This window comes from Lepisma saccharinum, chromosome 11 (assembly GCF_977018435.1).
Source record: "Lepisma saccharinum chromosome 11, izLepSacc3.1, whole genome shotgun sequence".
Lineage (NCBI taxonomy): Eukaryota > Metazoa > Arthropoda > Insecta > Zygentoma > Lepismatidae > Lepisma > Lepisma saccharinum.
Window position 1 is genome coordinate 75,821,321 of NC_139239.1, and position 17,442 is coordinate 75,838,762.

Genomic DNA, 17,442 nt, shown 5'->3' on the forward strand with positions numbered 1-17,442 from the left:
TTATCATATTTGCCCCCCAAAAAACATCATTTGCATTTGAAATCATCGCATTAATGTAAATTGCTATGAAAAATCAAATTAGACGTGTTAAATATATTATTTAAGGTTGACATTTGATTTCTAAGGGGGAGGGGTGGCTTTGCCCCCCCCCCCCTTCCGTGTCCCTACATTATTATACTTTCACCTAGAAATTTAATGTAGAGGAATCTTATCACCGATCTTAGACGACATTAGACTCTTAAAGAAAATCAAGTATTTTCAAGCGGTTAAAGTTCAAAGCACTACGGGGGAAGGGGGTGCAGTGGCGCAACCACAGAGCATTGCCCCTCCCCAACCTTCGACAGAAAAAATTCTAGGGGGACAAACATTGAGATTAAAGAAAGCAAGACTAGGACAATCTAAGAGTAACAGGACAAAATTATACTCAAGATACTCTTTCTTACATTATTTCTTCCAGGCGGCCAAGAGCACCTGCCGGTGGACACAAAGGGGCAATTGCCCCCTCGATATCAAATTTTATAGAGATAAAAATACAATTCGTAAAATTTTCTGCTTTTATTGCAGTTTTGTCAAGTTCAGAGCCGTAGCTAGTGGGCGGCGGGAGTTGGTCCTGGGTGCCGAACGATCTAAATGAAAAAAAAAATGTAAAAGAGAATGCCATGGCGCCCCAGGGGAATTTTTAGTGCCATATTAAATCAATATTGTTTTCAGTTTGCAAAAATTTGGATGTAAAAGATTTCTTGCTCGCAATTTTATTTGGTTTGAGTTGGTGTTTTAAGTCCACTTTATGCACAGTAAGGCTAATCGGGACTGGACCTACAGTTTAAAGTGGGATCCGAACCACTTGTGCTTCCACCGGGTATCGAACCCGGGACCCCTCGATTACAAGGTAATGACGCTACCACTGCGCCATGGGGGAGGCCCCGCAATTTTATTATTTTCTCTAATGCATTGTAAATTACCAGAGAAGGAAGTTACAACTAAGTACTTCACACTCTTACTGCTAAACTATTTTGTCTTAAATGTATGAACACAATTATTTGATTGAAAAGGATGCCAGCATATTTCACAGATAATTTATTTATTCGTTATGGTGCCTCTATGTTACTGCATTATATATACCCACCAATGCAATGAAACTAAACAGAGAATAAAATGAGGATTTTCTTTCCCGACTGAACTTGCATCAAGGCTTTTGCCCCTTCTAATCAGAAGGTCTGTGCAAGAATCTCGATCAGTAAAGAAGAGGATGGTGGTCGCCTTTACTGTAAGTGGACTTGTGGAGCACGTGGTGCTATTAACACAGAAGACCGTCACCGCGAAGTGGTACACCGAGGAGTGCCTGCCCAACTAGTTCAAGCTCTCAAAAACACTCGTCCACGCTCGAAGGCAGACGCTTAGTTGGCATCAAGTATTTGGCACCTACGGGACTGAAAGTGCTGGAGTATCCTGCCTACGGTGCAGACCTCGCCATGCGACTCTGCACTGTTTCCTCGCGTCAATAACAGGCTAAAAGGAATAGGTTTTCCAATGAAGAGAATCTTCTAAGGCCGTGGGATGACGAGTGTACCCACTTCCCTCAGGAAATATGGAAGAGTTGGTTCGACGAATGGTTTTGAAGATTGAAGAAGTGGTGGAAAGTATTTTCAAAGATTTTGAAAATGAGAGGTGTATTGCAAAACTTTCCTAGAACCTTTTCTATTTACACTCCAAAAGATACCTGATGTAACCGACATCATACTACAATTTTTATTGATTTCTAACAGAAATAATAAATGTGAAACACTATCACATTTTCGTCATGTATGATAACTGACCCAGTAATCTGTCCTACATCTTTCACTAGCCGACTTCCATGGTGGGGTGGTTATACAACGCACTGCGACGTCAGGGGTCGGTCGCAGTGCAAACCCCAGCCTGGGCATGGATGTTGTTTATGAGTGCCCCTAAATAAATTTCATATCATCACTCGTTCTCATAGTCACGATTAACTAGAAGTGGCAGAAAAGAGACGTTAAGTAAATAAAATAAAATATCCTCTCTCTCTCTCTCTCTCCCTCCCACATGCATCACGATTAGCAAAAGGTAGATGTGGGAAACAAAAAATTGAGCAGTTCAAACTCCATAGAAATACATTCAAGAAAACATATTCAAACACATTACGCATCTTTAATAATATAATAATATAAGGCCACTCAGAATGTCTAGATACTGAAAATCGTGAAATCATTTTCCGAAATCTGAATCTGGAAAGAATTTTTTTCCCAATTCTGGTACGACATTATGGAATCCAACACGCGTTCCTTAATGAATCACCAAATCCATAAGTGTCTTTGTTAAGTTTCTAGACCAATATAGGATATAATTGTAAAGAACAGTGAGAATTCCAGATAAAAATGGGAATGTGTTCTATATTTTTCACAGGGGGGGCAAGGCATGGTCTCAGGGGGGGCAGTTGCCCCCCTGCCCCCCCTCTAGCTACGGGCCTGCCTCCAAAACAAAGCCCAACACGTACAGTTTACCTATGTCAAAGCGCATAGCAATCTTAATCCCCACCAAGACCTTGTGGATCATTATGCCAAAACAGCTGTGGACGTTCCTTTCCCCTCTCCAATCCGACTCGCCTATACTGATCTTCTCCCACGGGTCAAAAAAAAATTCACTCTCAGTGGGAAAATTGGGTTCATGACGCAGTGGCAAAAACCACTACTTACAAATGGTTTTATGATACACTCCCTATTCGACCTTGGTTTCACCATTTAAAAATGCCTCGTGAAGTGATCACCTGTATCCTACGCCTTAGAACGGGACACGTGACCACAAACGAGCATCTGGCACGCATTCACCAAACTCCCTCTCCCAATTGTAACTGCGGAGAACATAAACAAACCCCCACCCACTTATTTTTCCAATGCCCGCTATGGAACACACAACGCCAGGCACTTTTCCACAGACTCCTTCGACAAAAGGTTGCTTCTCCTTTCTCCTTGCCCACTCTACTTTCATCTCCTTCCCCCTCTACTATGTGGATTCTCTATGGATTTGCTCGACAGTGCGAACTTCGCTTTTGATTCCAGCCCTCATCATTACTGTATTATAGTGACAGTGAAGTGAAGTGTAACACAATATTGTGCTGTTCATCTTAGTGCGCGAACTACTAGCCCTCAATGTTCTCAGACCGTTGCCCAAGGCCGCGTCCGAATCGGTAGCAGATGACACCTAGAGCACCGTTGCATCCGGGGACTCAGCCAACCTCCGTTGTCCGAATTCGCGGCAGACGTGGAGTCCGAGGGGAGAGCAGAGAGGCGCGACAGATGCACGCTTGAACTCGCTGTGACCCTGCGCTTGGCAGCCATATTCTAACTTTCACTTTGTACAGACAACATTTACTGATTAGACGATGTAAAACTCAGTGATACTTTAACATTTTATCGATAATACTGACTGTAGAAAAATTATAAATGATGAAATAGCATGTTACATTTTTAATATGAGTAGTAAATAGGTGGAAATCATTGTGATGTTCGTTTGGCGTCTGTCTTCTGCTTCCGTGCGGTGCGCCTGCGCCCGAGAACGCGGTGGGTGAAGTTCGGGCTGACACCTGGCGGGAAAAGTGACAACCGCACTACAAGGGGACATGTAGATTCGGACGACTTGGATGTGACTTCGACGGCACGCGAGAGCAACGGGAGAGAACGGGACGGAGGGCTTGCCAATCCGGACACGGCCCAAGACTGCTGTCATTCAAGCAGTGAGGGGCATAAAGAAGAAGAAGAAGAAGCAAGTGATGATCTGCCTACATTTCCTATACCGAGAAGAAACGTAAACAAAAACAAAGCACAGTTCTTATGGTCACAAGGGGGAAAATCTTTCTGTTGCCATTTGAAATGTACACACAGCTTAATCTACGCGTGGAAACACAAATATTAACAAGATAACCCCAACAATTGCAAAACTACGTGCCTTGAATTCAAGGCGCTGTAGCAAAACATTATGTAAACGCTAAAGAAGTGACATCTAGAAATTGAAGCCTATGAATATCAAGAACTACAAAAGACATATGAAAAGTACTCAACTGTAAGTTATATTAACATGTATTCCAGAATAATAATAATAATAATAATATATCTTTATTGAGCGGGCGAGGTTCAGCGTACGCTGTTCTCCCACCTAACCCTTGTCAGAATACAGTCTACAGTTACAAACGGTATATATATCCAATAAGAAAAAAAGAAAGAAAAACAATAATAATAATAATACAAATAATAGTAAATAAGTAAGAAAGATAAAAAAAAAAATTCAAATCAAATAAGAACTGTAAAGATACAATTAATGAGTATATGTATACACAAAAAGAAAAAAATACATAAAACTAAATTCTAAATACAATTTTAAGTATATATATATATATATATAGGCACACACACATGTACACATAAATGCATATTTGGTAATGTTTGATGGTGCAAGAATAGAAATATTTGACATGAAGTAATATCAAATTCTTACATTGACATTAATACATTGTGGGATGTATTTTTATTCGTGTGTGCTTCTAGATTCAAACTGTTTACATAGTAGATAGTCCTTTGCTGTGGATTTAAGAGCATGCAGTGTTGATTGGTTAGTTATTGTTATGGGCAATTTATTCCAGGTTGAAACTGCATTTACCGAGAATGATGATTTGAAGGAGGCGGTACTGTGATGATATGTAAAAAGTTTGTTATGCCCTCGCGTGAAGTGTGAGTGTATTTGAGTGCCTACTTTAACTTTTCTAAATAGATAATCTGGTTTACTTACTTTCAAAATTTTGTTTATGAAGGTGATATAGTGCAGATGCCTTCTTCTGTCCATTGTTAATATTTTCTTTGTGTTCAAATGAGGCAGGATATGTTCATATTTCCTTATGTTCAATGCAAATCGTATACAAGAATTTTGCATCACCTGAATTTTCCTTTTATCTCTGACTGAGACCCCAGGACCATAAACTACATCACAGTAATCAAAGAGTGACCACAATAAGAGCTCAACTAGCTTCAGTTTAACTTTTTCCGTTAGATAATTTTGAGACCTATATAAATTTCTGAGAATGTAGAATGATTTTCTACACAGTCCATTGATGTGTTCTGTCCAAGTGAGAGAACTATCAATCACCAAACCCAGGTTTTTAGATGTTGTTTTATGCGGTATGCACGTCCCACGTATCTTCAAGACTATGTCGTTATACTTGTCGTTTGTAATTGTTTGTCTGTTCCCCAGTAACATGTATGTGGATTTTTTGGGATTTAATATCAGTGCATTGGAGTCACACCAGGTGGAAATTCTTTTTAATTCATTGTTGAGGACCATAACATCACGTCTAACTGTAATTGGCGTGGTAGGTAGGTATATCTGTGTGTCATCAGCATAGAAATGGTATGTACATGTTTGTATTGCTCTCGATAGGTCTGCTGTGTATAAAGTAAACAGTAGTGGCCCCAATATTGATCCCTGAGGCACCCCAGTTTTTATTGGCACAGATTTTGAAAATGATAGTGGAGTGCCAGGCATTTGTACTTTCTGGTGTCTGTCTGTAAGATAAGAGTTGAACCACTTGATTGCTAATGGGCTGAAGTTATAATATCTGAGTTTAGCTAAAAGTAGATCATGCCGTACACTATCGAAGGCTTTGCTGAGGTCTAAGAGGACTAGTATAACTGCACACCGTTCATCCATGAAATGAAGGAAGTCATCTACTACTTTTGTGAGTGCAGTGGCTGTACTATGTTTACTGCGAAAACCTGACTGTAATTTTGGTAAAATATTGTTCGCATCAACAAATTTGGTGAGTTGCTGACACACTACTTTTTCAATAATTTTGGAGACAACAGGCAACAAGCTTATTGGTCTGAGGTCATCAAGACTTTGAATATTCTTCTTCTTTGCTAGTGGGATTACATGAGCTTCCTTCCATATGGAGGGAAATTCTCCAGTGCAAATAGAGAAATTGATGATTTGTGTTAGTGCAGGTAGTACAAAGGGAAGCGATAACTTTAACATTTTAACTGTGATTTTATCAGCTCCAGCTGCATTTGAGTGTATACTATGTATTGCCTTATATATGTCAAGTTCTGTTATTGTTTTAATTGCGAAACATAAATCTGTGGTATTCTCATTCCTGTTTGTCATGAAGTAATTGTACTGTTCTTGGATAAGTGTTTCAGAAAAATTCAGATTCTGTGTTACACTAACAAAATGGTTGTTTATAACATCTGCATCCCTAAGATTAGATGGAAGGGCATCAATATTATTTGTAGTTTTATCAACAATACCTAAATCTTTTAATTTTTGCCAGGTACCACGTGTGTTCATATTTCTGCTGTTTATATGGGATATGAAATATGCTTTCTTTTCCTGCCTTGTAATTGACGTTGTGAAGTTACGCAGGTCCTTGTATTGTAGCCAGTCGTGTGGGTTATTTGTTCGTTTAAATTTACGTAAGGCATTATCCCTGAGTTTCATTACTAGTTTTACATTATCTGTGATCCATGGAGTATATTTTTTACCTACCCTTGCCGTTTTAGTAGGTGCATGAATTTCAAAGACGCTGATGATTTTTGAATTAAAATAGTTTATTTTGTCTTCAATATCATGGATAGGTTTCAGCAATTCCCAATCTACGGCTTTCATATCATTTTCGAATTTATCACTATCAAAATTAGAAAAGTCACGATATGTAATGTATTTCACCTGCTTTATGGGCTTCTCACAAACCAACGATACATATGTGAGACAGTGATCAGAGGTGCCTATAGGGTTTTCAACATTCGACCTGTGAACAAGTTCAGTATTATCTATTGCTATGAAGTCTAAGAGTGTCCTACTATTTGCTGTGATTCGAGTGGGTTTGTCGATTATTTGAGTCAGGCCAAATGTGTTAAAAATTGCTTTTAAATACATGGTGTCTGATTCGCGTTTTAAGAAGTCACAGTTTGCGTCACCCATCAGCAAGAAAGTGAGAATGAAGTGGTCTTACTTGTGTATAATTTTTCGGTAACAGTTTCATACATCGAAGAGACATTTCTTCAATTTTACAGAAGAAACTACGGTAGTTTACAACGTTCGTCGAGGTATTTTCTTTCATCGTGGAATATATTTGACCGGGAAATCAGGTATTTTTCAAGAGAAATATGTCACCGACGCATGGCCGTAGGCAGGAAAAAATTTCGGGAGGGGTTCATTCATAATTGTTCTCATGGGTGTTGCCAGAAATTTGAATAATAGAAATAATGGTAAATTTCTCGTATCGGACAAACGGCTGAAATTTGCTAGTTCATTTAATTTGAGTATTCGTACTTACGTATTCTGCATTGAGAAACATTGCTGAAGGTGGCATTTCGCTTATTTCACGGAAATAAGCTCTATTTGCGACATATCGAGTAAGTTTTCTTCGTTTCTTTTTGCCTTTGGTAACACGCAAAATGGCGGTCACAGTTTCACTACCGTACTCGGCATGCAGTGTTTCCACCCCACTGCACCCAAAAATACCTATGTAGCCCCACAAACCATTGATGCATAGCCCCACCAACCATTCATACATAGCCCCACGAACCATTTCCGGTAATGTTAGGTTAGGTAGGGTCACTATAGGTTACACTAGTGAAAAATTGGTTTCGAAAAAAATATGCGTAGCCCCACACACCATTCTCGCATAGCCCCACGAACCATTGACGCATAGCCCCACGAACCATTGACACATAGCCCCACGAACCATTGACACATAGCCCCACAAACCATTTGCAGAAACGTACCTTCTTCAGTTACAAAAACACGTGTTTGGAAACACTGACCGGGATTACGTCATCAGAGACAGGCTACATCCACCTGGAAGTAAATGGATGCAAGAGCTTTCGTGCATCGGTCACACATTTATATCGAAAAATAGATGATTTACCGACAAAATTCAATGAACGATGCAAGAAAACACTTCCCCGAACTTCCACAAGTCTAAAGAAACTGCATTCGGTAAGTAATTTCTCCTGTAAATTTGAAGAAATCCGTTTGTCCGTTTACCTTGTTATTAAATTTTAGATACCTTTTAGAAAAAGCTTTAAAAGTTAGATAGACATTTTAGTCAAAGTTTTTGTTGTTTGACCTTAAAACTTAATTTTTGGAATTTTGAAAAGTGTGGAACCAATTATTCTTTTTAAAAACTTAGCCTGGTGCATGGATTGTATAACCTCAGTCTCGAATGTAATTCGCTACGAAAGTGGAGATCCTACGTTTGAACTCCTATCAAGGTGGATTTTCGACTTTATCGGACAGGGAATTTAAAAGTTGGAAAGGGAATTTTGGGACAATCGTGAGGATATTTTCAGTCTATATTCCTTGTGATGCAGGAACACTGGAAAGAGGACAGCACAAGTGAAAATGGAGGAGTCGCCGGTGGGCTGCGATTTCGAGAATAAATCCTGTTTCACTAGGGTGACCAGACATACTCTTTTTAAGAGTATTATACTCTTTTAGAGGTTCATATACTCTATACTCTTTTCAATTTGCAAAAATCCCCAAATATACTCTTTTCCTTGCTATTTAATTTCATTCATTATTTTACGTGTAAAAAGTCCTTAAAATCCACAGAACGGAAAACTACAAGATGTCAACAAACTGAAGTATTTACTCCTTGACTCAAGAATTTCCTATGAACAATTTCAAGTGTCATTTTCATATTCCATCAACAAGCAAAACATATTTCAAATTCATTGCAATTTAATTATAATGATTAGGGCTGAGCCGATACCACTTTGAACCGATACCGATACTCTTACCGATTCCCACCAATACCGATACTTGAGAATTGCAATAATTAAAATTTGTTCAAAATATTGATCAATATTGGTGTGTAAATATTCTCCTCAGTAGTGGTATTTGTGATATTACTGGCTCAAAAAATCATAGAAATGAAGAGCTCATATGATTAACAGACCGATTTGGCTATACTTAAAACTATGTCAAGATGCCCATATGGGTCAATTGCCCCAAGTGTGTTATGCTGTCAAATCCCAAGAATCCTGAATTCTAGTGTACAAATGAAGAAGCCTCAACAGACTGATTTGGCCATGTATGCAAAAGCTGAATCTGTCAGTCTGTTGTCTGTAAGCCTGCTAAAGATATAGTCTTCTTGATATTGTTATGGCTACACTTAAAACTAAGCCAAAAATGCTCATAAAACCCACACCCACACATATTTACTTCCGGTCTACTTCCGATCCATTTCCGGTCTACTTTCGGTCACTTCCGGTCACTTCAACGATTTTCTAGACGTAGAGACGTATATAAACAACAATGAAACGACCAATTGTTGATGATCTTAAATTAAGAGATTAATTTGTAAAATGATTCAAGGGATGGAAAAATCAGAGAATCGAGGGTTTTTTGAACAACACAAGTTATTTCAAATCATGCTCTGTGATTGGGCATTGATTGCCACTTATCAAGTCACAATGACCCCATGGTAGAGTATGTATGCCACATGATAAAATGCATCTCTTATCATCATGTGGGTCCAGAGCCACTTTTCTTACAATATTTGTGGTCAACAAGTGATCCACACTCTGAATTCTGCATTCTGATGTTCTAATTAAACTCTGTGATTTGAGACAATCTTCATAATCTTTAAATTGGAGCTCTTTGTCCACAGTTACTCTACCAATGCCCTTGGCTTTTTTGGCAACAACACCACTACATGTTTCAAAACTATACATCTTGGCCCTTAACCCAGCAAATCCTACAATAACATCACCAAGTGTCTCATCTTTTAACTTGCCAGGCACCTTTTCATTGTGGGGTTGAATTTTTGTATGTTCACTAGTATCAAAATATTTAAGCAATGCAGGCTGTGATATATCTTGATAGACATCTTCTGTCTGAATATCAAGGATAAAACTATCTGTGTCCATGTACATCAATTTTACACGATCACCATAAAAAGGCTTCAGCACATCATAATAGAGCTCTAGCATGTGTAATTTGGCCAATTCTAATATCACAGCCCCTACATAAATAGGCTTATCAAACTTAATCTTTGTTTTTTTCATGTTGAAGAGTGCCATATTGTCATCATAAATTCTTCTGTAGTTGAAATTAGGCTTTGCTATCAATTTTTTGCTCCGGCTGGGGTCAGTAACTAATTTAACATCAGTATGTTTTCTGACATTTTCTATGGTTTTGCCATACACTGAATTGACCATCAATTTAAACAAGGTCTTATCAAATTGGCTTATTGCACATGTTCGAAGCTCTGTGTTTGTATCAATATATGGCTTCAACCATCTTGAGTGCCTGAACCTTAAGACTTTGCCAACTTTGGTCACTTGAACACCATGATGCATCAGGAACTGAAGGTTTTGGTAATATATGACATAACCCTGTTTTGGCTCTAGAGTCATCATTAGCTTCTTCTGTTTAGAGCCAGGTGAACACTCAACCTCAGGAATGGGGGGCAGATCAGAAAACTTGTTGTGTAAATCTTCAGGAATTCTCAGATCAACTTCTAAGAACAGGCCATAGTCACTGTCATCAAAGTCCTGAAGATCCTCAATGTTGAAATCTTCGACCCACTCAAGCCCTGCATATGGCAGTTTGTCCATCATAGCATGACCATACAGGCTGTTGGCATCCACATAAAGTATATAGTTTGATGGCCGTGATGGATCATAATCGGGAATATATTTGTTGTTGGCTCTGGCATATCTCTGACAGCATTGCACCATGCCTCCTCTTATACATTGTTCCATAAACAGATACATGTCCTGATCGTGGATTAGATCCAATTGCATTTTAGTGTTTAAAAACATGGCAGATCATGCTAGGCCTGGAGCACTCTAGAAATAGATTGGATCCAGTTTATAATTTTCCATCGATGATTTTCTAAATACCTGAAGTATATCGGCTAAGAGAGTCACATCAAGTTTCAAGTATACCTTATGATAATCACCAAGTGTCTGGCATTTTAAGTTGTCCCACATCAACTTGGCATGGTGATAATCTTCATCAGTGATTCCGGATGCCCTGAGTTTACTGTAGAACTCTTGTTGTGATGGCAGAGCACACTCATAAAATTTAGAAAAATCAGTAACATAGTCATATGGGTATACACCCTTCCGCCTAATTAATTTCAGGTCCTGATTTGGAAACATAGCACATGTGATTTTGAATTGATCATCAGATAATTGACTGGCTAGAGTGGCAAGGCTAGCCGACAGAATTCTGTATGAATCTAGAAATCTTAGGTAAATAGGAACACCATTCACTTTAATTATTTTGCTAATAGCTATATATTTCTCATCATTTTCTGCTAAAATATTTAAATCCTGCTTGTCAAACCCCTTGTACCTGATCAGATGATGAAAATCATAATTGGATGCCCCGTGACAAAATATTGGGACAAATTTTGGTCTCTGGATCTTAATATTACAGCTATTACACAGAGCCATTTTGAATTTACCATCTGTATGGGAATGGTGTTTCACCTTAATATTTGTATTTGAAAATTAAGATCACATACCGGGCATTTTTCTGCATTATTGAAATTTTCAATCTGATTTTTTGTTAAAGGCATCATAGGTTTTGATTTTAATAAGATATTAGATGCTATGTAATGGCACTCATTTTCTATTCTATGTGCAAATTCTTTGATAGTATTTGGTCCCATGTATAAATATTCTTTACTAACAACACCATCCTGTACAATCACATAATAGAAGGTTCATGAATCTGGTATGATGTACTTGAAGATTCATCAGGATCTGGGCTGCAAAATGCAAGGGGTTTGAGGTTTGATTCAAAATCACAGACTATATATGCTGGGTGTTCCAACAAAGCTTCAATTTTTTTAAATTTTACATATTCATTTGGCTTAGGCATAACCATATAAACAGGTTTATGGTTGCCACAGTATTTTAAATATTCAACTAACTTATTTTTAGCAATTTCTGTATTCTGTTCACAAACACCATTTTCCATTTTTCTACCATCAAATACAGTCAAACATCTTCTACACAACTTGAATATTGTATTAGATTTGCCTTGTTGTTTTCTGACTAAAGCTTCAAGACTATGTATCAAAGTGTAATGGTATGTCCCATCCCCTTCAATTAAGAGCAAATCAATTGAGACAGCAAAATCATCATCAAGTGTACTGATTCTGAGAGGTTCTATCAGGCAATTGCCACGACCAGTAGAACAAATAAATACATTAATAGATAATGGCCTACCATTGATATCTCTGGCCTTTTTTTCAAATTTATCAATATTCTGAACAGACATTGGATATTATAAGCCCTCCATTGCATCATCAAAATTCTGTTCATGCTGTTTATAATAACTTATTCTTTCTGGATCCCTTAAAACTGGAAACAAAGCAGCTAAAATACACCACAGAAAGCATTTTTCATCATTATTTTCTATGTTAACCACAGCTTTTTTGTTTTTAATATTGGGAGGTAATGGCAGATATGTAGATCCTTGTAATGGGTTAAATTTAGAAATATTAATATATAACTTGTGTGGAGTTCCACATAAACTCCATCCTGATTCTTTTGCAGCAAATTCAGAGTCAAGATAAGCAATTGATCTATCAACCTGCTTAGTATTTTGTCTGAGTTTATATTTGAGTATACAGGTTCAGTTTCTGTTATGTGGGGCTGTGTAAATTTTGTGCCATTTGATTTCTTATATTGTGTAAACAATTTGAGGGACAGCTTATAAGAGCCATTTTGTGCATTTAGAATAGCCTGCACATCAGGATTTATACTGTTCAAAAAATTCTTAATATCACATTTTGGCTCTGATACAAAACAGTAATCCCTTAGTTGGCCAGCAAAACTGCTATGGATGGGTGCATAGCGTGGCTGCTTTGCTGGTCTAGCATTATCAGATGTTTCAAGCTTCCTTTTTAGACCAAATGAAGATGTAGATGGCTGAGATGAAGTAGAAGGCTGTACATAACAAGTATCTATATGCTTATATGTGAAGTATTCCATGCTATATTTTCTATGGCATTTTGGGCATATTTTTGTGGGTGTTCTGCATTTTTCTGGATCACAATTCCTTTGGTGCCTAGCCCAATTAGGGCTGGATATATTCTTATTCCATTGATTACAATATTTCTGATTTGGCATTTTTGTTGTTGGTTTATTATATAAGATTTCTTGGGGTTCAAATCAAAACTATACTTAATACAAAATATCAGTTGGGTTCAGCAGTGTGCTTTGTATACTTAGTGAGTATACTAAATGTGTTAATATGTTTAGATTTGTTGTTGGTTTATTATATAACATTTCTTGGGGTTCAAATCAAAACTCTATACTTAATACAAAATATCAGGTTCAGCAGTGTGCTAAAAAAAATTGGAGAAACCCACAGGTGTGGCAAGTAAACCGGAAGTAGACCGGAAGTGGGTGTGGGTTTTATGAGCATCTTGGCCTAATTATAAGTGTAGCAAAAACAATATCAAGAGGGCCATATTTTTAACAAGCTTATGGACAACAATTTGTCAGATGTGGCTTTTGTAAGTGTATCCAAATCAATCTGAGGGGGGTCATCCTTTCACGGGAAATTCCCGAGGGCTTTTTTTACAAAAGTCTTGGGTTAGACAGAGTGGCACACTTGAGCAGTAAGCTCATATGGACATCTTGACATACTTTTAAGTGTAGCCAAATCAGTCTGAGGGGGGCTCATCATTTATCGCGCCAGTAATATCACTCTCCTCCATCACTCTCCTCCAATTATATGCATCAACATACCAAGAAATTTGCTTTAGAATATTCAAGAATTGCATCAGAATATGAAAATGGATATTATGTAGTCACAAAATATAGTTTTTCGTGCAAAATTAGTGTAAAATGAAAAGGAAGTTTTAATTTTGCATAATTTCCAGGATAATTAGACTGTCAAGATTTTGCGGACCCCGTGAAAGACCAAAATGCCGGAAAGTATCGGCTGGTATCGGTAGCTGAATTCCAACCGATACTTTCCGATACCGATACCACTGGTATCGGCCGATACCGATACATCGGCATCGGTATCGGCTCAGTCCTAATAATGTTATTTTTTAAACTTACTGTGCAATTTCAAAAGCCGTTGAAAAACATCTTGAAGATTGGATTGAAGAAAAGAAACAATGGTGGGTAAGTGGAGGTCAGTGTGCAAAGGTTTAGTACAGGTTGGGTCAAATTTAAAAGTGATTGTGCCTCTTATAAAATTCTTGTTTACTCTGCGTGGTACAAATGTTGGTTGTGAAAGACTCTTCAGTGTTATTAAAACTTATTGGCAAGATGAAAAAAGTACACTCCTGGTGTCAACACTCGAACAAGTAATGAAAGTGAAATTCAATATGGACATGACCTGTGAATAGTTTGGACTGGCAATAAAGTACGATTTAAACATACTGAAGAAAGCAAAATCATCCCAGAAGTATGAATGATGGTGCCCATTGGTGAGTAAATATTTGTAATTAGCTAATTACATTAGACCCATAAGTAATTTGAATCTGTAGAGTGTAGGCCTATTTTATAGGGGCTATAATAGAAGCAATAACAAATAGCCACCCTTATTTTCGTTTTCTTTTTATGTTTTGTGCATGCGCATCTTCAACCTATAGACTATACTCTTTTTGGTCAACAAATATCTGGTCACCCTATGTTTCACTCAAATTTCAGAATTCCAAATGTATGAAAATTCTAGATGGATCGTTTCAACATTGTCTCCTTGTATTTTTGAGATGAGTTGAAAATTGAAAATGAGTTACAGATTTTGGTTTATGAACTTCCATTAATCCAACATGTCAGAAGTTTCGGGGGGGGGGGGGTTCTAGGGTTCAAAATACGGCCATGCACCGACACAAAATTGCCATTGCTTCCATTTGCTTGCCCTACAACAACCACATGCTGCGTACGTTTGATGACGTAAGCCCCTGTCAGTGTTTACACCCCCTTTTTATTTTTTACTATGCTTGCCTAACCTAACCTTATTGGAAATGGTTTGTGGGTCTATCCATGATGGTTTGTGGGGCTATCCGTCAGCTACTCGTACATAATGTATAATTTCCACTGGTGATAGTAGGTATTTTTCGGTGCAGAAGGTTGAAACACTGCGTACCCACAAGGTGAGTCAAGATGTGCCCACCATATTGTGTGTTCTGGAAGCAAAGAAAGGAATAAAAAAAGGGTAAATATGCGATATCGCCCGAACGGATACACTAATATGGTAACCATGTTTGATGATGTGAACAAGTGAAGTTAGCTATTCATTACGCTGTCTGGGAAATTGTCATCTTGCATAAGGTGGAAAAAATGTTTGCCCCACAAACCATTCATGGTATGGTTAGGTTGTGTTAGGTTAGGCAAGCATAGTTAAAATTCAGGGAAATCATAAACGTAGTTTTGAAACGCTAATCATTGCAAAAAATAGTTATTTCTTAATAAATCAAGGCTGCTTACTCCGTTCATGGAATCACTTATTTCGGCTTATTTTGCAATTTCTAGACGTGACCGCCAAATCTTAACTGCAGATTCGTGATTACGAGGCCAAAATTAGTAGTGAGTATGCTGAATTTGAAAGCAATTGAAGATGCTTCCTGCATTGTAAATTAGCTCTGACACTAACACCTTGAACTGTGTTCCACAATACACAATTGGTAAGTACGAACCACGCAAAACACAAAATATCCGATTGTAATGTGTCTCTGATATACGAAACTGTTACCCACTATTGTACACAGGGTTGATGTAGTAATAGGAAAATGCCATTTTGCTCCCCTCTATGTAGTTATAAATAGTTTTAATCAGTGGCAGGATTGTTTCGTTTTCAAATCTATCATTAGCCTCTATTGTAATGTAATAGAGCAAAACCTGCTGATGTGTATCCATTCCTGAATCGATGTAACAGAGGAACACATACTCTTTAACACTTTCCAGTCTGACGGTTTTCACATGTATTTTACCTGTGGCCGAACGTTTTAGGACATTTTTTTTAAAAAATCCAGAAAAATACACTATTAATAATATCACAATGTATTATATATCAACTGAAAGCATAGATTCTGTTCTAATAGATAATTCAATTAGATGTTACATTTTTACAATTTACACATTGCAATATTTATTGAAAAATTATGTATTTTTGAAAAGTCAGCATAAACATGCACTGTGCATGTTATCAAAAAAGCAATGAAATAACGGTAAGCCTTTACACAACCAGCATCAGATGCTCTCTGGTGGTGAAAAATAGAACTATCTCCAAGCATGTGCAACGATAATTGCATAAGGTTCGGGCAAATACATTTAAATGCAACTGAAATACGGCGATCGTATCCTAGCTGATTGGCGACCAGAACGGGTGTTTTACTTTGCTCGCATCAAATCCGATTCCTGACTGGAAAGTGTGGAATATAAAACTTGATTAAATGATTTTTTTTATGTGAAAACTATTGTAACAGCAAAGTGTTCTACCTGATGGAGACATATTTAACTTCAGTTTATGGTACAGGGTAAATATTGTGGAAAGGATAAAGTCCGGGGAAGTATATTCCATTACTTCTCTAGTTTCTCCAATTAATTAACCTCTTAACTGGGTATGACGTAATACTCCGTTCTGGCTCTACTGATTTATAATGGGCATGACGGGATACTACGTTCTCATGTTCTTACTGCTGATATCTGTTGTGTATGACGAGATACTTCGTACAATTACTTTCTTCTTTGTTTCACCAGATGGCTCTGACTTCCAGACTGTTGTAACCGTTAGAGTTAGCGGGAAGCAACGAACACAGCCCGACGTTCAGTTCTATCGCGTATGCAATAATGGCTCAGGCAAATCGGAAGCGACGGCGTGTTTTTCCTGCTGAGGAAATCCGAGATATATTGTAGTTGTAAATCTCGCATATTGTAAAAAGTACAAGAAGGACCAATAAAAGAATAAACAATACCTAAATGGTATGCCATGGAGCACAGAAATATTAACTCAAATATTGGTTTACGAAATTCATCAATTTATCAACAAAAATTCCCAGGGCAGATTGGGCTTTCGACGAGGAAATTACCCAGTTAAGAGGTTAAAATGCAAAAGGGATACATCTTGACCTTTTAGCTCAGTGGAAGAAAATCTATTGGATAACCAAAGTTAAATACTTCTGTTAAACAAAACATGACTAGTTAAATGCTCACAATTTATTAAAAAATTTGCAGAATTATATCAGTAGTTATGTACAACAATTTTCTAGCTACATTTTAAAAAAATCATATTTTTTATGTGTAAAAGCCCAAGGAACAACTCATATTAATAAACATATACACATGGCAATAACCCTTATCCTTCAAAATTCCCCTCTTAATCGTCAAGTGGATCATTGTACAGACACATCTGTACACATGTCTAATCTCTTCCAACTTTAACTTCTTAAGT

The 17,442-nt window shown here is 37.6% G+C and overlaps 1 protein-coding gene across 2 annotated transcripts in view; it reads left to right on the top strand.

The window, feature by feature from the left end:
- Positions 1 to 3,832: 3,832 nt before the first annotated feature.
- The window catches only part of LOC145994929 (uncharacterized), a 33,567-nt gene continuing 19,957 nt past the window's right edge, over positions 3,833 to 17,442 (top strand). For both annotated transcript variants that reach the window (XM_083131431.1, XM_083131432.1), the window contains exon 1: positions 3,833 to 4,077. The gene's annotated coding sequence lies outside the window, so the exon portion shown is untranslated. The remainder of the gene's footprint in view (positions 4,078 to 17,442) is intronic.